A 22,674-nucleotide genomic window follows, 5' to 3' on the forward strand; every position below is an offset into this window, starting at 1 on the left:
AAAGGATGATAACCGCACACCTGTGGAATGTCCCATTGCTTGGTGCAGACGCCACGATGTCCTTGTTGCTTCGCCTCGCAAATATCATCCCATCCTCGTGGCTGTATCTTTCTCTCTTGGATATTACCACCCCCACCAATCATCAAGTGTTCCTTTTATTATCGATTTTGTATTAAATTCTTCAGAATGTTTTACAACGCGCGGCTTCCGCAATTGTCCATGGAAATTAGCAAATAGAAAAGATACAATAACGGAAATCATGGCAATGTAGCTAGTGGAATGATACTTTGTCGACGGGACGAAAAGGAAAATGGGAATAACAGAAGTAGGGGCACCAGTTTTCCGCAAGACGGAAGGCAGTCTGATGAGTATTTTCAAAAGATATCCATTCGTGCCAGGAACTGTTCGCCCTCGCTGGCGGGGCCCTGGAAAATCTTGTTGAATACCACGACAGCAAAGGGCAGTTTAGAGTCGAGGAGAGATGGGATATACGTATGTGCTGCAATGTATCCGAATCATTGCGTAGTGGCAGACAAATAATGAATGTAGGAAGCAAAGCGGGTCATATAAAAAAATGAAGCCAATGAACAGTTTAAGTGCTTTCCGACAAGAAATTTTGATAAGGAATGGCAGCCGCACTATCTACGACGGAAATTGAAATTAATGTTCAGAGCTTTGCTGCGAGATTTTTGTTGTTAGCATGACATATAGATACAATAATTATAGAAACTAGAACTAGACCATAAAGATAACCTGTTACAAAAATGCATATTGGGAGAATATTGAAATTTACTGTCCAAAAGAAGTAGTCAGAAATCGAATTCAAAAAGACTTCAAATTTCAATCTATCAGACTAATCTAAACTATTTCTATTTATAAATGTTGAGAATTCTGTAGAACGTTTTCCACGTTTTTCAAAAATATTTAAGAAAAAAAGATTTCTGGCAGATTTAAACAAGTCGCCCCCCCTTAAATTCGACGAAGAATGATGTAACTTACTGTATGGGTGAGCGCACACAGTTTCCAGCTTTCCACCAAATTTGATGTCAATTGTTATAATTACCTCTGACGGACAGACAATCAGACAGACGGATAGACAGACAGGCAGTTCGGCTTCCGGAAGGCTCGGTTAGCGGTTGATGCTAACAAACTGGTTTTTGAGCTAGCCAGAAAAGCCTACGACGAAGGGAAATACTGCGCACTGGTGACTCTGGACATCAAGAACGCGTTCAATTCTGCCAGATGGAACTATATCTTATCTTAAATGTAATCTTCGATTACTTCCGACAGTGAAAGCTACTTAATGATTTGGACGAAGGGTCGAAGATGTATGTAATAACGGCTGGAGTTCCCCAGGGGTCTGTTCTGGGCCCACTGTTATGGAACTTAATGTACTACAATGGCGTTTTAGGGCTTCCAGTAGCTAAACAAGCCGTTGCCATCAGATGACATTTGAGTGCTCATAACATCTAATCACTCCGGCGAAATACAGATATATGCGAACGAGACTATACGGGCGATCAAGTCTTGGCTTAAAGGGGTCATTCCGTGTGAAGCCGTTTTTTTGTGAAGAACTGGATAAAGTTACAAATCCGAATTTTTCACCATATATTTATTAATATCTTAAGCATGCGTAGTAATTTTTGCAGCCCGATAGCATAGTTTATTATTGAAATACAGAGCAATTTATACACCCATCTCCAAAGAAGGTGTTTTCCTGCTGCCACGCTAGAGGGCGCTGCGATCATCTTAAAGAAAAAAATGTAAATGGCCTTTCAACGTGCAGACTTAATTATAGTCCGCAAACTTGGATTATTAAAAAATATTGAAAGCTAAATTTTTGGTGCCCTGTTAAACTTTTTTTGCGAATTTTGGTGTTTTTTCAAGGCTTCTTTAATGAATAAAAAAGACTACTGAATGAATCGCAATTATCCTAGTTTGCGGACCGTAGAAATAAGTTCTGAATAAATAGTGAACATTTCAAAGAATTTTGTTGGATAGATTTTGGGCTATGGTGGCAGCAGATTTTCAATATACAGTTTCTAGAGAAACGCATTTAAAAAGTAGAATGTGATTTTTAGCCATAAAATCTTAACTGACCATTATTCTGCTATGCCTAATCCATAAACCTTGAGTTTCTTCAAGAAACACATGTACAGCCTTCGCTTCAATTCTTGTCCTTTTAGCGAAGTGATTGAAACGTCATTCGGACCGATAAATACACGATTTATTACGGCGATCGACATAAATCTGGCATGTGACCTTAAAGACCACGGGCTGGAGCTTGCCGAACACACACACAGGCTTATGTCAGACGTAAGTATGTGGACTATGCACAACCATGGTGAGACGAGTTACGATCTGAATCAGTTCTAAACCGGACACAGTGGTTACAGGAATTTCCACTTGTCAGATTGTCCTACGTGTGAAAGTGCAGTGGAAAATGCAGAACTCGTCTTTTTCGCCTGGCCAAGATTTAAAAGCTCAAGGAGAAAGCTTAGAACAGGGCTAAATACCCGTTTAATGGTGGGAAATTTGATAAGGTATATGGTGCAACCTAAAGCGGCATGGGACGCGGTAGTTGCAATGGTGAAACGGATCCACCAGGAGCTAAAAGCAGCCGAAGCGCAACGGCGACATAAAAGGGAAGCTACCGCAATTAACGCCACGCAAAGCGATAGCAGCTCGTTTAAAGTGACAGCTCCACGAGGCAATACCAGAACGGTGGTTCCGCGGCAAGAGTGTGGAGAAAATATGGGAGATTGTAGTCGGTAAGAGTTCGGCATGCGTGTCCTAGATTCCAGATGCGTATCCATGATGGATTTCCCCAGCAAAGAAAACAGAAAGACAGACAGTGAACCAATATTAATAAGATTTTGTTTTACACAAAACTTTTAACGGACCCATTCTCAGAAACTGCCCAAGCCAAAAATCTAAAATAATCATAAAGCTGCTTACGACTCAAATTAAGCTAATAACAGTCAATTAAACTTATTCTAGAGTTAGAGTTAGAGTTGTGCAGTAATATAGAATATAGTATGAAGCATGATATTTCCAAGTTTGGTCAAAATCATACTATTATTAATAAAGTTACAGTAGCTCGAAATTGTCTTTTCCGTGCAAAAATAACTGCAACCAAAAATACTGAATATCAATATCTCATTAAAGTGAGTAGTTTGACATGGTAAATATACATATATATTAGGGGCTACATGTTTAAATTGGCTACATGTTGAGATCAGCACACCGAATGTCTCCAAACCCTACTAACTTTTTTATGGTCCCTTCTTTGAAAGGCCTTTTATCCCTTAAAACATACCTAATAGGGGATAACGCAAAAAGGTACGACTTGCACCACCATTGTAAAGCTAGAGCCTTGATTAATCAATCTGTCAGCTTTTATCAGGATCTTTTTTTAGTGAGTTTTCTGTGACTCCCACAGAGTATGTATATCTTCTCAGAAAAAAAGGAAATCGTTTGATTATAGGATGAAAGTCGCTTAACGTTTGGCCCGGTGAATGGAGGTACAACCAGGTCACCTTTCCACGAATCAAAATACCAAAATCGTACACGATATTAGCTGCTTTCCTTTGTACCTTTAATTGAATGAGTGTAAATTTAAGGATACCTTTAGGATCACGTTATCAAAGTTCAGCCTTTTTGATTAGACGAGACTTTATTATAAATAAATCCTACAGCACCAAAACCAAAATGTGATGTTTCAATGCTAATTTATAGAGAAAGTGTACTCTTAGGTACCTGACTTGTGGCGTTCGCCGGCTTCCTGACATAGAAATCATCGCCAATTCCTTATTTTCTCGTACCGAGGTGATGAAGAGATTCACTTGAATGGTGCAGTATTCTCCTTTTTTCTAATACATGGTTTTTTTTTGTCATTTTCATCATCCTTCCGAGCTCCTGTTTCCCAGAACCAACTTCATAATATTTTTAATAACGTCTTTATATTATTCATTTCAAATAATCAAAACCAATCTTGAAATCTCACCGTAACCCAAAATTAAACACCATATTTAAACCAGCAATACATATTACCGTGCCTATGCCAGCTGCCAATTAAATACATTTTGCCTAGCTAATCGTCAGAGGTAATGGAGAAGTTTTTGTATAACTAACTATTCTATATAAAGCCGCCTGAAGTTGTCATTGAATAATTACATGACCCGTACAGGCGGGCACCTCGGCGCCTCAGATATAAACGACTTTATTGATTTTTGTATAAGAATATTTAGCAACATAATGATTCCATTTATATATAGCTCGTAATGAATATGCATGCGTTGAACATATCTGTAGTAATTTGATGCAAAAGGAGCAGCTTTGACCTACTATAACTTTGTTAAAAATAGTCGGATTTCCACCAAACTTTCCAGTTTTGCAGGAGGCTCGCAGTAAATTCTCAAAATATAATATGCTATTATTATCTTTATTCGAGCAGATATCGTATCGGGAAATATTCTGAGGCCTAGATGCGTCAGACGTGAAACTTTGTAAAGGGCATGCAAGACACTGAAATATCTAAAAAGACAATAAACCACCATACTCCCGAGCCTGGCAAACAGAGAGAGTTTCTTCAATAGAGTTTCTCTTAGATGCTAGCGGACTTGTACGGCCGAGTTCGCTACCTTTTCTTTTGGTTTTAAAATCCTCTGTTCCCTGATTGACCTTGGCCAACCCAGATAGCCACTATGGTCATTCCCTACTCCCTCGTCATGGTTGTTATATTGTTTACCCTAATTGCATTTTCACAACCTATAAAGTAAGTAGCGCACAACGTAGAGTAGCCGCACTTAATGCTTTTGATAAATGTAAGTAGTCTATTCTTCCTGGTGTTCATTGTAAGATTGTTTTTTAACATGTGGGGGTAAGTAGCGTATACCGTAATGTAGTGTAGTCTCTCGCAATGTTCTTAGTGAATATAATTGGTCCATTCTCCCTAATTGTTTGTAAATACTTTTGCAAAGGCTTTCTCGATAGCAATAACAAGGAAGAAAGAAGAATTTTCTGTGAATAGGCCTGGAAATACATTGAGCCTTTTTTTCCAAACATCTAGGGAAAGGAAATTTCCTTTGATTTCCTTTGATGGGTCGGAAACTATTCGCGCTCGTATAGTTAAGTGCATTTTCACAGGTTTGACAGTAAATATCAGATTTACCTAAATATTTAGAAAAAATCTTACGCAATTGGTTTGAAATTTTGGCTGTATATTTATAATTACGTTTTGCATGGTATTACATAGGATTTTTACGAGACAGTTCTTTTATAAATAATTTTCGGACAAGTTTCGTCAAGAATGCTGAATGTGTGCACATGGTTCGACCACGTGACTGTGTGCATTACTTCCAAAAAAAATAATTTATACAGTTTATCATGTTCAACTAAAGACCTTTACAGAATTTCGGTTTCCTTCATTATCACGCTGAAAAAAAAATCCCAAAACATTAGTATTCATTAAGAAGCTACAGTGACCTAACCTCTTGAAAGGCGTCCTAGTAGCGAAAGGGGGTGTATAATTTTTTTAAATGGCAGCCAGAGATCACGATTAAATCTTTCCAAAGCAGTTGTATCATCAATTTCAAACTTAGAGAATAGGTGATTGAAAAGGGTCACGCGAATTAAGAAGAAACAATACAGGATGAAAACTGTCAAACAGTTCAGAGAGCAAACCATATAGAGTCGAACACAAGGTGAAAAGCCAACTCACTGCCGGAAAACCCCAGAATAGAGAGGAGAACTCAGTGAATCACTCGAACTCTACGCTATTTGGCTCAGCCAATTGGAGGAAGCAGTTATCCAACCACGAAGAATGGAGGTAAGAACTTCGAGAGGCCAAAATCCGACTTCGGGATGTAATATCGTAGAATTACAAAGAACTCTGTAGGAAATGTGATTGTACACTAATAAAAAAGCTCAATTAAAAGAAGTGAAATATATCAGTCAGCAACTAAATTCATTTTTGAATGCATAGATATTATGGAACTAACGTTAACACGGAAATTAATTTCCAAGGCTCTGTTCTAAATTACCACAAAATGTACGCAACTTAAAATGATTGGAAAAATGGCTTCGAATTTGCGGTGTCAAATTAAGAATACTGCTAATCAAATTCTAAACAAAAAATCTAATACTACTAAGTTCCATAAATTCTAACCCGTGGACTTAGTCCGTCGCACAATTCCAATCGTTCCTAAAGCAGTAGACCGGAACTCTGTTTATTACGATTTTGTGTAAAACGAACCGTTTTTAAGATCGACATTAATGTCGATGTGTACCTGCCAGTCCCTCTGTCACACCCAATTTTCTCGCCCTGAATATAGTGAAAATGTGTAAATACATGCAATGGGTGGCACGATATATTGAATTTAAGGACGCGCTCCGAATCATGTGGAGTAGAAAATGAAAAATTTAAATTAGCCTAGCTTTCAATATCAGCTCAAGATGCCCCGTATTGGCCTCAAAATACATCACATTGTGTGTGTGCTCAAATAAAGTTAATAATGTCATATTACTGTATCTTAAGAATTTATCAAAATGTTCCCCTTAAATTTATCCTATAGATATCAAAAATGACATAAGTATAAACGATAATATAATGCACAATACTGGAAAGTTTGATGAAAATCCTACTTTTGTCAACATAGTTATTTTAGGTCAAAGCTTTATATTTCCTGTGAGTTTGTTGTAACATAAGACATCATACATAGAATATTTTCCATATATAACATATGCTGACCTGCCTACACCAATAGCACATGCAGGAACCTATATATACAATGGTAGTCATAAACCCCTATATAGAGCGTACCTCTTCAAATATACACTACGCCCCTTCGCTGTTTAGTCAGGTAGTTCTGGAAGACCCACTCGTCAACCATCTTGGGATAGTGCAAGGCATGACCCGCAATGGAGTAGTTCTCATGAGGTACTTGCATTTCCAGATGTCAAACATAGCAAGGAAGGCGAATTTAACGCAACAATATGTCGGGTGACATCACGTTTAGTACCACCGTCGACAAGAAACAAGGTTATCTAGATATGCAAATTTTTCGAAGTTCTCGATAATCATCTTTTAATGCAATTGAAAAGAGTGGGACGACAGACTATGCTTTAACTTTAAATTTCTCCAAAATTTTACCTAAATGGAGTACATGACATTTTCCCTATCCTCTGTTCTTCTTCCCATAATCGATGAAAAACAGATGAAAAGAAGAAAATTCAGAGTGAAACGCAGCCTGCTCTGCGTCGTTGACCAAACTTTCGAGGCATGCGGTATGCGTTCTAAGATGATTTTAGCTGATATCTTTGCAACAGCAGGAAGCGCAAATACCCCTCTAATTACCGCCCTCAAGACGGATGGATGCCCTTTTTCTAAATCTGAACAGTCATTCCCTCCCACTCTACTAAGAACAATTTCAGATCCCATGATTTAGGGATGAGTGGAAGTAGTAACTCTTCAGAAATTGCACGGTCTGAACAGAAGAGGGTCACAGTGGTACCGTCAAAACCACCTGCTGTACTCCATTTGAGCGCATTGATACCAAAGGTAATTTTGATCCCGCTTGGTAAAACAGTCCATATCAGCATGTTATAGTAGTTTATCAAATCATCAATAAAATACACACTTCAAGTGCTCACCATTGTAAATGAGAAGCTTACAATTAACGTCACTTACAGGACCATCGAAAGGCTTGCGACCATTTCCGAACTTTTTCGTCATGCGGTATACGGTAGCGAAATCGACAGCTTCTTTACGATAACGAAGCTCTAGTGCGACGCGATCACTCCCAAAGTTCTCAGCTCCTTAGGTTTTTTCGATACACCTCCAAAGTCTTGACATGTCCTTTTAGGACATGGTCGCCATCTTTTACTACGCAGGCTATAAAGGTACTTTTGATTGCCGCCCAGTGTCGTTTGCATAGCTGGAGACAATAGCTGGACCGTGAAATGGCCCATATTGAAACCCAGATAAGCGACCATCAGATGATATATTCTATAACATTGGTAAGGATTACCTCTGGAGCTTAGTTTATGGCTTGAAAATGTATACGCCACTTCTACTTCAAAAAGATATAATGTATGCTTAGTCGCTGGTTAAAAAGTTGGTATTAAAGGCAAGATCTTCATTACCACCATAAAAGCTATTACATTTCAAGAATCTCGACAGCCAGTCAATCCTCTCTCCCTGATTGTGAGTGAATTTTTGGTTCCCAGCTCACAGTAAAGGAACGATGGCGAGTTATATGATGCATTTGCCGAGAATATCCGTTTTGGTAGCAAAAGAAATCAAAATTTATTAAGAACCTGATGATGAATGAACTGTTGGGTGTGCTTAATTCAGTGGTTGACTGCGTTGCTTACGCAGATGATCTCCTCATTTTTGTTGAGAGGAACAGCCGAGTTCAATTTAAGCAGCGGAGAGCGGATGCGTATCGTAAACGCCTGGTCTTTTAAGGTCAGTGTCGCGGTCTCGAAGGAGAAAACGGTCGCGATGTTGCTGAAAGGCAACTTACGTCGTCCGCCCCTAGTAAAGTCCAACGGAATAAATTTGAAATACGGACAGAAAGTGACATACTTGGGAGTCACACTCAGCAGGGAAGCTTGCGTACCTGATCGAGCGATTAACCAAATTGGTATGTACGCTGAGGCGTGTAACGAGGTGTGAATGGGGCCTTAGCAGAATCGCTGCTAAATCCATATATGTGGGACTCCTGCTTGCATGTTCTACGTACAGGTCCCCTCTGTTGTACAAGTTTGCAATGACGGCGCTGAGCGGTGAACTGCTATACGCTTGTCAGCGAGGGGTGTTGTTAGTATGTATTTTTACATGTGGCCCAGTTTGTTGAGTGTTCCTCCTTTTGATCTGGAGGTAGTACGGTGTGCCACGGCTACAGGAGTAGGAATGGCTTACTTTTGCTGCAAACTGATTTAATTAGTGAGAACCAGGTCAGGACAGTGGCAATTTAGATGAAGCCAATGTGGGAAAGGTCGGGTCATATATGAATACGTCAAACGTATGTCTGCCAGAGGAAGTTCTGTCGTTGACTTTGGGCTTGAGAGGTGCTTCCTCCTGACGGTACATGGTAACTTGAATGAGTTTCTTGTATCGCGGAATCTGTGTGGGGTAGACTCAGAGAACTGGTTTCATGTTCTCTGTGTCTGTACAGTGTACTGCGACATCCGTAATCTAGATATTTCCGTTCACGCAATGAAGAGTATATCCGATTTTAGCCAGTACGTTACTAGCAATGATACGATTGAATGCCATAATTAATACACCTGTGCAGTTTTTCGGCGACGGAAGAAGCTCCTCAACGGGCGAATGGTCATAGTGGTCGTGGTAGACAGCTACTAGCTCCTTGTGTTTTGTGAGAATGTTGTCTTGTGATGTCTTATGTATTGTTTTGTAGGCAGAAAGGTCACATTGCGGCTCTCCACACCAAGCAGGTTCCAGTCAACCCTTTGTGGTGTGCGTATACTCGAGAAGGGAAATCAAGGCACTCATCTGAAGTAGCTCTTGTCACAAAGCCTCACCGGAGGTTATCTGGTACCTGGTCCTCTGAGGGCATATGTACCAGAAGAATTCCGGCGAAATGTGTTCTCGGCCCGGTTTTATGCGCTCTAGTGGAAGTTTCATAATGGTGGTGTCTACATCGCGAGCAGAGCTCCTTGTTGTCTCAAGCATGACATTACGCGATACAACTCGGGTGCATTGTGGCAGAGGTGTTAAATAGACCTCGCATCCCCTGCTTTGATTGGTGAACCTGCATTCAGCATAAAACTGAACCACCATGCCAATTATGACGGGGCGCTGATTGTGGTCGCCAAATCAATCCGTATCCGAAAAGGACCGCCACCCTAAGACCTTCATGACTTTTAGCCGCCCTTTGATAACAAGCAGGAAATATTTTGAGGATATGGTCACGAGAGAACATGGAAACCCAGATAAAAGCAATAGGATCACTTTCGAAACCTTTCAGAATCAATAGCTTTATTATGCTGAATCATGCATTCCTATTCATCTGATCCTAAGAAGTACAAAAGCACATGGAAAGTGACACTACCGGCATTGGATAGGTCCCACTTTAAAGAGGTCGACAATTCCATTCCTGGCTACGCAATGCAGTTAAACTCACTCTTCCAAGATGGCTGACGATCGGGTTGACCCTAAAACGCTTGGCACAGAACGGTGGAATGTAGAGTTCTCTTGAAGTCCTTTAGGTAGCTAAAGGATATTTTCAGTGAACCGTGAACAAGAGGCGTAATTGACGCGCAATATCCCATTAGCAGTCAAAGTGAATGACAACAATATAGAGAAAATGGTCACTGACGCTGAGTGAGTGCGAGTGCCACTTTTCCTTCATGTCCATCCAACTGCTAACTTATACTGCCGATTTCGACATAATGAGAACCTGAGAATGTCTCTAGGGGCAATATCTATAGAAAAAGAAGAAGCCCTTCCTTAGATGGAGCCATGGCGCAAGCCAGAACTCCAGGCAGTTACTAGGGATATCTAATTGGTGGATTTCGGCGCAAAAGCGGCATGTTCGGAGCTTCAGACAAAAGCACTCCCAGACCGAACACCGAATGTTGCGCCGCTGATGATGGTAATAAGTTGAATTTAACTTAAAAATGTTGCATGGCTTTTCCATTGAAGTAAAATATAAAAATATTTAGTTGACAGAACCAAATTTATAGAAATGTGTAAAATTTAGTTCAAGATTAAAAGTTAGAAAAAAGAATTAATCCCATGCGATTAGCAGTGTCACCAGCCATGTGTTAAAGGGTACCGACAGATATAAGACCTGCAACTCAAATCAACCCCAATTCATACCTAACTTATTGAAAACTGAGATTCCCGGCTCAATTTCTGGGACAAGAGGTTGTTTGAGAGATGTCATCCTTTCTATGTAAACATATTAAATGAACTTCGATACTTAAGATAAATCTATTTGTTGAAAAATCTGACTTTTTTGAAAACCAATTTAGTCAAGTCATACTCCAAACAAACTGTAAAAGTTGATAATGCTGCCTTTTTCAACGGAACCACATAACTGGTATGAACTCGGTACTGATCAACCAAAGGCTGTCTACAATTCTAACATCACAACGAAATGTAATGCGGAGCAAGATGAAGAGACAATGAGCACTTTCATCTTCTCACGAATGCCCTTGAATATCATATCAATTCAGCTACGCAGCTATTCATGTCCTATTTTCAACACACACTGTACGAAAGATACATTCATGCGTATAATACAATCCCGCAGGAATACTAAAATACATACAAGCAGCCGTAATGACCTTGTAAGGACTTGGTGGCAAGTGTTATAGGAACTTGCAGACATTGGAAATGCCCAATTTCGTCAATAGAAAACAAGCAGCTGTTTTTTGTCGGCTCTATCCCTGACCGCGTATTTATCAACCCCAGACACAAATAGCTTCAAGAGGGTGAAAGGTTATATGGGCTTATGTCCACGTATCACATAATTTGCTTGGTGTTAAGCATCTGAAAAGATTTATGGCTGCGTACGATTGACGGACTTCTATCATTTCCATGAAGGTTTGTCCATGGCAAGTATTAAACGGGAGGATCCTGATACATCTATGCAGTCTACATATAATTTGAAGAATTCTGAATCGAATTGAGTTACTCCTGAGGCAATTTAGTTTTCATTCATAAACAAGGCATGAATTGTGCAGAACATACCAACTCCACTAGCTGTTACGGTTTCACGTATAGGATCAGCTGCTGGTGCATCTAAACTTCGTTATCCTTCAAAGGCTCTAAGCGAGTGACTACAAGTGACTGGTTAATGCCGTCGGCTGTCTCCTTGAAAGCGAATAACTCAACGCGTGGAATTCGCTTGATGCCCAGCATCCGGGGCGAAGAGCGAATGAGCACGGCGTGGGAGGGTCATGCAATCGCTCGTAATCACTCCTTGCCTATCACTTTCCCAGGATTCGAGATTTTCGGACTTGAGGAGCACGTCGAGTATAATCGCAGCAAGAGCGAACGGCGCGCTACACCTTATCTTTAACATACACTAGCACACATGTTCACTGTATGATGCCATTGTCCTTCCTACCGTCTTCCTTTCCGTTATCGCCACCGTTGATTTTTGCACAGCCACGAACGAGGACTCAACCAGCCAGGGTTCGAACTAAATACCGAGAGAGGAGGCGGAAAAGAACACTACACTTCTGTTAAATTGCCCGGAATACCACTCGAACACTTTCTGATTTCCAGGCGACCGAAAAGCGGATATCGAGAGTCTGAGGAAGAACGAACCGCGACTTGTGGACCACACTTTTGCGACGATAAAACTGATTTTCATTCCATGCTGTCTAGAGCCCGAACAGCGCGGCGACAACGAGTCAATGTAGCGACGATCCCGACAGCCAGCGGCGACGACCTCAGCCTCCTCACTATCAATTCAATCGCGAGATGAATTAAAAATAACCACAACCACCTCGCGGATCATTTCGCGGGCAGCATCACATGCTGGACCGACTTCTTGGCTAGAAAATCGCAGCTAAGCGCCCCCAGAATCGTCACCGCTCACTATTTAGCACTCAGCATAGGCAGCACAGCACTTCGGTGTCTAGCGCTCCTTCTCCCCGTAACGAACACTTGATATAACCCCCGCAGCACATCCACTAACCGGAAAATCTAATCTGGCTGAAAATCTGCTTCCCAAAGGAAGTGCAAATCCTTGCAAACCACTTAGTCGCACAACTATGAAATCCTACTCCACAAATCTTCCTGCAGATATGCAATGCTCAGTGGAAACTATTGCCCGCATCGAGACTGCTCCGTTTGCATACTATCTAGGCGCTGATTAAATCACAACTACTCAGCTCGTTGCACCCCCAACATGGGTAACTGCTCAGCTTAGCTGGTGCTGCTAGCCCGGACAAGGCGAATATCCTTCGTATTTTTCCGGAGCCCGTCGGTGGCCGTTGTACATACTCCACTCACCTGTGTACTTATCCTTTCTCCGAAACAGACACATGCGCAAAATTTCGGATTCGAGGAGCACCGCGTCGAAAGGACGTTTCCAGGAAACTATTTGGAAACTTCAAATTCGGAGTGGAGAAAACATGAACTGATGCTGCGCACTGGTAACGGCTTGCTAGTGGCCGTTAAAAAATCAAACAAATCCGAAAAAAGGTATTTATTTTCAATTCAAAATAATAATAATAATCGTTGGCGCGAGAATCCAATTGGATCTGGGCCTTGAAGTGTCTTAGAAGACTTCATTCGGGAGCGTGCCGGTACGTAACAATAATACGGTACATTGTAGGAGGCAGTGTGGTCAGCATTACGCTCGCCCGTGATTATTATCCTGACATGACGAAGGTACTCTTTCACAGCTGAATCGACGAGTGAGATCTGAATCGCGAAATTTCCGTTGTGACAGTGCTCTAACCACTAAGCCAACCGGGCCCAATTCAAGAATTTAGGTAAATTGCAATAAATGCAAAAACCAGTGGAACTTGCTGACTATTATAAACGTATTAATAAATTTTTTTAATTTTCCTCACTCTGTCACATTCGGATTTAGAGCAATGTCAATAAAAGAGAGACACCACCAAAACGTTATAGGTGGTCAAAGGGTAGTATAGGTCCCAGGGCGAAACATGGATTGGTACCCACGATGGAGCATAAAACCTGGAAAATGCCTGCTGAACCAACACCAACAGCTCTACTACCAAACCCTATCTCCACCTCCACGTGGTGACCGCTGGGAGCTCTTTCTTGACGAAAAGCTGCAGACGGAGAAGGATGAAGGCGAGTCTCCCGCGCCTAAAAACGGGACAAATTGTACCAACTGGTCCTCCAGGTTGGGGGTTGGGTAGGGCTGACAACCCTACACGGAAAACAACCTGTTACGAAGCCACAACAGGAGCCTCGGATAGGACGGATGTTAAAACGACGGACCCGGCAACGACAAAGGAACAACGATTTGCGCATTTTCTCATGGAACGTGCGCTCCCTGTACAGAGATGAAGCTGATAAGCAGCTAGCCGATACCCTGTCCCAATATAGGGCTGATGTAACAGCGTTGCAAGAGATGCGATGGACAGGGACCGGTTTCCTGGAGAAGAGCCACTACACCATATATTATAGCGGCCATCCAGTAAACCATGTGCTCGGAGTAGGTTTCTTAGTCAGCCAAAAAATGAAACCTGCTGTTATCGGCTTTGAAAGTATAAGCGAACGGCTACGCACTCTGCGCTTGCGAGGCAAGTTTAGAAATATAAGCCTCATAAACGTTCACGCCGCTACAGAGGAGACTGCAGAGTCGGAGAAGGATACCTTCCACGAGGCAGTAGAAAGAGCCCTCGAAGCCTGTCCCAGATATGATATAAAATCATACTTGGGGATTTTAACAGCCAAGTAGGGAAGGAGCCCGTATTCAGGCGATACGTTGGCTCCCATAGCTTACACGAAAAAACAAATGATAACGGACTGCGAACTATTCAATTAGCAGGGTCACACGAAATGGTTGTTGGAAGTACCTGGTTTGCGCGGAAAGCGGTCCACAAACATACGTGGGCCTCTCCAGACGGGACCACTTTCAACCAAATTGACCACGTGTTGATCGAACGCCGCCACCTCTCAGCCTTGATGAATGTCAGAACATATAGGGGGGCCAATATAGACTCGGATCACTATCTCGTTGGCATGGTGCTCCGAGCTCGAATAACAATACCACCTAGAATCCCCTCTGACAATCAGGTGAGAGTGAACACTGAAGCCATCCACAACACAACCCTCCGCGACACCTATAAGAGGGAAATGGATGCCGCAATAACCGCAGTCAATAGAGGACCTGGAGATGAAGCATCAACTAATGATCTTCACAACCACCTGAAGAACGTTATCATGGATACGGCCACAAATATACTTGGCCCCAGCCGCAAAAGGAGTCGGAACGGCTGGTTTGACGATGAATGTAAGCTAGCAACGGAACGGAAGAATGCCGCATACCGAGTAATGTTGCATTCTCAAAGAACGCGGGCATGCGCAGAGACTTATCACGAACTCCGTCGAGCGGAGAAGCGACTTCACAGACGGAAAAAGGAATCCTGGGAGAACCAACAAGTCTGTGAACTAGAAAAGTACAGGTAGCAACCGCACCAGGCGCGGAAGTTTTACCAACAAGTCAGCAGGATGAAGCCTTATACACCTCGATGCTCATCCTGCCGAGACAAAGAGGGAAATCTGATTTCCGACAGAATGGGCATATTAGAGCGATGGGTTGAGTACTTTGATGAGCTACTGAACAACCAGAACATCGGCGAGTTGGAGGTCCCGCCAACTGAAGACGACGGACAAATAATGCCACCACCAAGTTTAGGAGAAACAGTCCGTGCAATTCATCGGCTAAAAAATCATAAGTCGCCAGGAGCCGATGGAATTACAGCCGAATTGGTTAAATATGGAGGCGACCAGTTACACCAAGTGGTTCATCAACTTGTGCTCAAGGTATGGGACAGCGAATCAATGCCTGACGATTGGCAGCGAGGCATAATCTGTCTCATACATAAAAAGGGAGATATCACACAGTGCAGCAATTATAGAGGTATCACGTTGCTGAGTACCATCTATAAGATATTCTCCACTATCTTGCTAGGCCGGATAGCCCCATACGCCCAGAACATCATTGGCCCATACCAAAGAGGCTTCACTCCAGGCAAATCAGCAACAGATCAGATTTTCTCTCTGCGGCAGGCGATGGAAAAACTGTTGGAATATGGACAACAGTTGCACCATCTGTTCATCGACTTTAAAGCCGCCTATGATAGCATAGCCAGGGTAAAACTCTACACGGCCATGAGAGAATTCGGTATCCCGACGAAATTAATAAGACTGACTAGGCTGACCCTGACCAATGTGCGAGGCCAGATAAAAGCAGCAGCATCACTCTCAAGACCATTCGACATCAACAACGGTCTACGACAAGGGGATGCGCTATCATGCGTCCTATTTAACCTGGCCCTCGAGAAGGTGATCCGTGATGCTGAGGTGAATGCAAGAGGTACGATCCTCTTCAAGTCCACCCAACTACTGGCCTATGCTGATGATATCGACATCATGGGAAGAACCACCCGAGACGTTCAAACTGCCTTCATCCAGATCGAGCAGGCGGCGCGAGATCTTGGGCTGCACATCAATGAAGGCAAGACAAAATATATGGTGGCAACGTCAGCACCGAAGACGAATCAACGAACAACATCAAACCGCACCGGTCAAACACAAGCACGAACAAGAATAAGGATAGGGGAATACAACTTTGAGATCGTTGACAATTTCTCCTATCTAGGGTCGAAAATCACAACCGATAACAACTACGATGATGAAATCCGCGCACGGTTGTTGTCAGCCAACAGAGCCTACTTCAGCTTACAAAGACTGTTCTGCTCGAAACGTCTCACCATAGGGTCAAAGCTCTTACTGTACAAGACTATGATCTTGCCAGTCCTCATGTATACCTCGGAAACTTGGGTTCTTAGCAAGAAAAATTGCGAACTCTTGGCCGCGTTCGAGAGAAGAATTCTCCGAAGAATTTTTGGCCCCCTACATGAGGATGGACGATTCCGTAGCCTACACAGTGACGAAATCTATGAGCGATACCATGACCGTCCGGTTGTGGATAAAATCCGGCTCAATAGGTTACGGTGGGCGGGTCACTTAATCCGTATGGATGAAGATGACCCCACCCGGAAAGTCTATAAGGGCAATATCTATGGTAGGAAAAGAAGACGAGGCAGACCTTGCCTAAGATGGAGCGATGGCGTGGGCCAGGACGCCAGACAGCTTTTAGGGATATCGAATTGGTGGACCTCGGCGCAAAACCGGGATGTCTGGAGTTCCTTATTAAGGCAGGCCTAGACTGGATACCGGTTGTTGCGCCGTTGATGATGATGATAGGTTAGGGTGGGCGGGTCACTTAATCCGTATGGATGAGGATGATCCCACCCGGAAAGTCTATAAGGACAATATCTGTGGTAGAAAAAGAAGACGAGGCAGACCTTGCCTAAGATGGAGCGATGGCGTAGGTCAGGACGCCAGGCAGCTTTTAGGGATATCGAATTGGTGGACCTCGGCGCAAAACCGGAATGTCTGGAGTTCCTTATTAAGGCAGACCTAGACCAGATATCGGTTGTTGCGCCGTTGATGATGATCATGAAAACGTTATAAAGTTCCTCAGAGCAGCTGGAATGCCAATAATAGCTCTTAAGAGGCTGTCCATAATATGTAATTAATTTTTAAGTGCGATTGCAATGGCACTTTAATGCACTTCAATGCAGTTTATTTGGCTGAAAAACCAATTAAATAAAACTTTAAGAAGTTCGCATGTGAACAAGGATCAGTATCGAAGCATTTAACTATTTGCATAAGTGCGGGCTTCCCTGAATATATAATATACCAATCAATATGAACTTTCAGTGGATCTAGTAACGTCGGATTTGAACATCGTTGGCTCAAAATCTCTGCTTTGATCATGATCCTCCGTTCCGAGATCAGATGATGAAAGAATATGCCACGCGGCAAAATAACACCAGCTAGCCCCCGGCTTCACTAATACTTGGCCACCTCTGTGAGTATTATTATTCTGTTAAGAGAAAGTCGCACCGCGTCCTTGAAGAACTATTGTGCCCCTTTTACTGGTTATAGTGTACCTGTTGATCATAGTATCTCAAGCAGGCCTGTAACTGTTAGGAACTTTAGTATGTTCCCCACTTCCAGAAGTTTCAGCTTTGCATCTGGTATTAAGTGTTCTCCCAGATGTATCGACCTACTTTGCACAAGTGCCGGACACTGTCCCAGGACGTGCATAGAGGTTTCGTCCTCCTCTTCACAGAACCTGCAGGCAATAATCGTAGATATCCCTAGCTTCCCTAGGTGGTAGTTCAGCCGACAATGACCAGTGAGAATTCCCACTATGATTCGAAGGTTCTTTTTGGTGAGGTTTAAGCAATCCTTTGTGCGCATGGGTTCGTATCCCCCAATTAGCACCCTGGACTGCTCCATCCCTGGTAGGCCCGCCCAATATAGTTCCCTCAACCGTTTCTCTTCGTTTCTTAGATTCATAGCCATGAAACCGTTTCCGATTCCACAGAAGGGTTCTGGCCCGTGTAAAGGCATCCCTGCTCCCTTCTTGGCTAGTTCATCCGCTGCCTCATTGCCTTCCAGCCCAGCATGGCCTGGAACCCAAAGTATCCAGACCTTGTTGGACGAGCCGAGTGTATTCAGTCTCTCAAGGCATTCCCATACCAGTTTAGAGTTCACCTGGTGGGACCTAAGTGCCTTGATCGCTGCTTGGCTATCGGTGAGAATAGCTATGTTCTGCCCCCTGTAGTTCCTTTGCAGGTTAAAGGAGGCACATTTGTCTATGGCGTAAATTTCCGCCTGGAATATGCTAGTGTACCTGCCCATTGGCTCAAAGTACATTTTCCTTGGACCAATGACACCGGCACCCGCTCCCTCTGCTGTGAGGGATCCGTCAGTGTACCAAGTAATCAGTTGCTGGTTTAAGCCGTATGTCGCAGCCACGCTCTCCCAGTTTGCTTTGTTACTCCAACGTGTTTCAAACTTTTTATGGAAGTGAAACCTCGTTGTCATGTTGTCCCTCGGTATCAGTAATTCGGGATACCGCCTAGAAAGGATATCAATCTTCCTTCGATTTAGGCAGCTCCCTGCCTCACTCATGCTACCGGCCATCCTGAATATTGATCTCCTTGCCTGCATCTGTATGTGCAGATGGAGAGGGGTTAATCCCAGAAGGACCTCCAGGGATGCCGTTGGGCATGTCCTCATTGTCCCACTGATACACACGCAAGCCAGCCTTTGGAGCTTATGTACTTCCCTGGCTTGTGTGCTGAGTTGGGTTCTTTCTGCCCAGATTACCGCTCCATAGGTAATCATTGGTCTTACTATTGCAGTATATATCCAAAGTAGTATCTTCGGGCTGCAACCCCATTTTTTTCCTGCTATGGATCTGCAAGTCATCAGAGCCCTCGTGGCTTTCCGACAAGTGTTTCCGACATGTGTCTTCCAGAGTAATTTTTGGTCTAGCGTGATTCCCAAATATTTGACCTCTGTTTCTCGTTTCACCTCCATATCATGTAATGTTATGGCTTTCAGGTGATCCAGCTTACGCCTCCTAGTGAATGGTATTATGGTGGTTTTGGTTGGGTTGATCCGCAGTCCCACCTTCCTGCACCAGGCACTAGTAACCCTTAATCCCGTTTGGATTCTATCACATAGGGTATCTTCATATTTGCCCCTACAGATTAGAACAATGTCGTCCGCGTAGCCCTGGACTTGTATTCCAGTATTAGTTAACACGTCCAGGAGTTCATCCACTACCATACTCCACATCAGCGGTGAGTAAGTTGGCCCTTACCATGCTACAGGGGAATATGGCATTGACCTCCTCATCTCCCTGCTCGTGGGCATGAAATAAGTACCCCAATAAAAAAGATTAAAAAAAAGTAACAACGTACTGCACACATCAGGCGGAAGCACATCGTCGCAATGCTGAGAACTATGCGACTGCACCAAAGAAGGAAAGAGGGGTGGATCTCCCTATGCCTGGACCGGAGCCAGCAATTGGAGTATCAGTAGCATTGGCTAAGTCTGTTTTCAAAAACTGGGAACAAGTTTCCCATAATGACAGGTGGCAGGTGTATTGTGGGCGTTCTGACAGACCTCAATTCACTAGCTGGGCATATGTTCAGAATAGGAATTACTCAAGGTGATACGTGTCCCTCCTGCAATGAGGAAGCGGAATCCACGCAGCATTTCCTATGTGAATGCCCCGCCTATGGACGCATCAGGCATCAGATCTTTAGTGCCGATGTTCTCCAATTGTGGCGCGTAGCATCAAATCCACTAACGGAAATCCTGCCATACGTGAGCGAATGCGGAATATTCCGTTAGACGGGGGTGGCGAGTACAATTGGCCAACACCGCCTGAGTGCTCAGGAGCTGTACCTTCTCTCCCACCACACACACACACACGCAAGAAGAGAGAAGTTGCACAGCCATTGAAGCTAAGCTTAACATTAGCCTACTGCGAACACCACACACAACGAAAAGCCTTGCTCAGAAGACAAGGACAAGTAAAACTACGTGAGGTCACTAAATCAGGCGTCAGAAGGAACACAGACCTCCGTGGCACAGATGCTATATAGTATCTGTGCTATCTGAAGGAAGTCCTTGAAACAAAAGACGCACTTAAGAGGGCTCAGCATGGACCATGGCCTTCAACGATGAAACCAAGAAAAAGGAAAGCAGCGAACATTAGCTTGCAAGATAAGAATGCTCTAAAGGAAATCCAAGGAAAGAAATTCCTGGTAAGTTAGGGGGCGGGCATCCGACGGGCGATACTGCCGAAAGTATTTTCAGAGAAAATACTCACTCGTTATTGTCAAGCAAATGTCTAAGGGATGGAGTGCTGAGCTCATGTTCACCGGCATACGCTTTTGATCGAATCCGGCTTATACTGGTGACCACAGTCCCTAAACTGCCAGGCTGGAAGGGAGCAAAACAGTCGACAGAGGCACACAAACGCGAGCCTTCCTAACGTCGCAGCGCAGGAAACGGAGGAAAGCCTACTGAAATCCCCGCGGGCATCGTGGAGGCCATACAGACTGACGGCGTGATAGTTGACGGGATAAGGCGTTGGCTTCTTAATTTCGTTACTGTGAGTTCGAATCTCAGCCATCATGGGTGTGTACGTTTTGTTTGTCTCGCTGCTGTGAGCTTACCATTTCATCACAACATTAAGGGGAATTACTAACAATATCAATAAAGAGACTGCATGGATGCCCTGTACTCCACTAAGGAGAGGAAGGAAACACTTTAAATTCCGACAGGTCAATACCAAGTAGGGAAGTGTGAAACTGCTGCCAATGAGGAGGAGAAGCCAAACGACTTAGACCTAGATCTTCTATGGCTCAACGCGGACACACAGGAAAGTGTCATGTCAGAGGAGGAAGATGGCACCCCGATAGTAGAGAAGAGCTCCGGACACGCAGAAAAGTGTCATTTCACAGGATGATGGTGACACCCCGACAGTGGAGAAGAGCTCCAAATATTAGTGGATCCGATAGCCAGCACTAAGATAGCCCAGGTAAATCTGTGCTATGCAAAAGCTGCAGTTGCGGTGATTGCAAGGGAAATTTCCAAGGATACCATAGGAATAGTTCTGGCTTAAAAACGATGGGGGTACCTGCATCTACAAGGACGAACTAAGAGCAATCGCCATTCTTAAGCGCGATTTAAAATATATGGGTCTTTCTGACTGGAGACCTCGCGGCTGTTCAAGTTTTATTGGAAGCCGAGAAGAGAACTCGGGAGGTAGTTGTAGCATCGGGCAACTTCCCAAGAGGCGATACCCAAATCCCACAGGAGCAATACGCTAGAAATATATAATATAGAGGAAATACTAAACATAACTCTGAAGAATATTCTGATGAACGGGCTGGTTAAGAGTTGGAGATTGTCGGGTGAGACCTCCATATCGGATAATCAGATTCAACATTGAGGACAACTCTGAAATAGAAAGAATATTAATGACTCCTAAGATAACAAATTAGGACTCCTATGCAAGGTAACTAGACATTAACATGCCTTATCTGCAGGAGATGGCTATATCAGGAGCGAATTGGAAAGGAAACTAATGGTGCAGGACCTAAACAAAGTTGTGATTGGGGCATATGAGACCAGCTCTTCGTCTAAGACAGTCAAGCCGTCAAGGAATGTTCTCTGGTGGAACAGGATCTTAGCCATAATGAGAACAGAAGTCCGAAAACTCTTCAACGGGGCAAAAACCGGAAACTGGCGAGGTATAAAAACGCACTGACGGCGTATACTAACGCGATCAGAAAAACATATAGCTTGAGGAAATTATTTAAAGGGATTGAACAAACCACAGAAGAAACCAGAAAATACAAAGCAATAATCAAGGATAGGCCAACATCATCTGTCTGTCTGAAGAAGGAAGATAGGATATTTACGATATGGGGTTGCATAGAAAAATTGCCAGAGAATTCACTCTCTAAGATTGGTCTGAACATGGATATCGATGGTAAGTGACCAAAAGGCCAGCCGAAGCAACGGTGACTTGATACGCTGAATGGGGATTTGATCAGATCAAGCTTTTGATAGTGCGAAATGGCACAACCGATCACGACGAGACGAACCCGCTTGTGAACAGTATAAAGACTGAAGAAAAAGAAGAAAAGGACGAAAGGATACATCTACTCCTCAAAACTCATTCCTTCGGGTTCTAACCCACATCAGAAGACAACAACATTCTGCTTGACGCCCCAATAACAGACAGAAGAAAGAAGAAAGAAAATTGAAAACCAGCAAAAGAGGTATGCAGGCAGTCAGAACTTTTACACCACCGAAATCACCCGGAGTGGGTAACCTTTCATCTTCATCTACTTCAGAGCGACCTACTCGTAGAAATGATCCAAAGATCTCCCCGAAGGGTAAGGGGCAGCATAGTCTTTTGACATATACCACGGGCATCTAGGCAGACAAAAATGGTCATTATGTCGACAAAAAGGATCATTTTCACCCCAAACCGTTCAGATCAGTTTGCCTAACATTTTTTGCACTCAAAATGGTGG

At 43.3% G+C, this 22,674-nt stretch overlaps 1 protein-coding gene across 2 annotated transcripts in view; it reads right to left on the reverse strand.

Annotated features, from left to right (window-relative positions):
• Positions 1 to 12,850, reverse strand: part of LOC119660260 (Kv channel-interacting protein 1) — a 386,504-nt gene extending 373,654 nt beyond the window's left edge. For both annotated transcript variants that reach the window (XM_038068719.1, XM_038068718.1), the window contains exon 1: positions 11,726 to 12,850. The gene's annotated coding sequence lies outside the window, so the exon portion shown is untranslated. The remainder of the gene's footprint in view (positions 1 to 11,725) is intronic.
• Positions 12,851 to 22,674: the final 9,824 nt, after the last annotated feature.

Source organism: Hermetia illucens, chromosome 6, assembly GCF_905115235.1.
Source record: "Hermetia illucens chromosome 6, iHerIll2.2.curated.20191125, whole genome shotgun sequence".
Taxonomy (NCBI): domain Eukaryota; kingdom Metazoa; phylum Arthropoda; class Insecta; order Diptera; family Stratiomyidae; genus Hermetia; species Hermetia illucens.